Source organism: Tasmannia lanceolata, unplaced genomic scaffold (genome assembly GCF_043159265.1).
Source record: "Tasmannia lanceolata isolate RefF3 unplaced genomic scaffold, GAP_Taslan_0.1 ptg000002l, whole genome shotgun sequence".
NCBI lineage: Eukaryota > Viridiplantae > Streptophyta > Magnoliopsida > Canellales > Winteraceae > Tasmannia > Tasmannia lanceolata.
This window is the reverse complement of record NW_027518679.1, coordinates 18,501,639-18,502,500: the sequence shown is the minus strand read 5'-3', so window position 1 is coordinate 18,502,500 and position 862 is coordinate 18,501,639.

Here is an 862-nt window from a genome sequence, read left to right as displayed (position 1 = left end):
TTTCATTGCAAACCACAAGTTCCTTGATTACAGACTCTCTGGCCCCCAGGCCGACTCGACTTCAGAAATGATAACAGAAACTGACAGGACAGACACATCATTATTTGGGGCAGACTTCAGACCATCCTCCGAAGAGGTTACATTAAACAGGGACTCAACAGACTTGACTAAAACTGGTTCAGATAGAACACTGACAGACTTCGGCTGAGGAAGAGAAGACCAATTGCGTGGTGCTCCATCAGCTGGGATGATGAGAGTGGATGGGTCTTTTGCCACTGGATTTGCAATTATCATGGACACCATCCCTTGTTCCCCTGCCGCACCGTATGGGGTAAACATAAGTTGAAGCCGGTATTCTTCCTCAATCTCTGATTCAACAGCCTTTTCTTCTTTCTTCTCTGGATACCAGGTCAAGATCCCTGGTTCTTCCCACTGGTAGATCATTTTTGCTTTCCCCTCATCAAGCTTCCAGGTTACTTTATCTGTAAAGAATATTTAAAAACCCGGCACGCGGTTCCCGCTAGCATCAATCCATGGTTCCGGAAAACCGAAAAAGGGAAGGTGATATCCTTTTCTTTGACAAATCGCCCATTCAGAGTCTTCAGATATTTTACAGCTTTCTGACTATCCTATGATTCTTCTTTTTCTTCTTCCTCATCTTACTCAAACAGGGGGGAGATGCGATTCATCAACAAAGGGATAGGGATAAGGATTCGCGGGCGAGGCAGATATTGAATTAACGGAGGAAGGGGAATCCATCACTGGAAATAGATTGTATTGTCATTGGAGACAGCTCTATATTGTGGAAGAGCAAGAAGCAGCAGCTTGAAAGTTATTGATCAAGGAAGGGCGCCAGAATTGA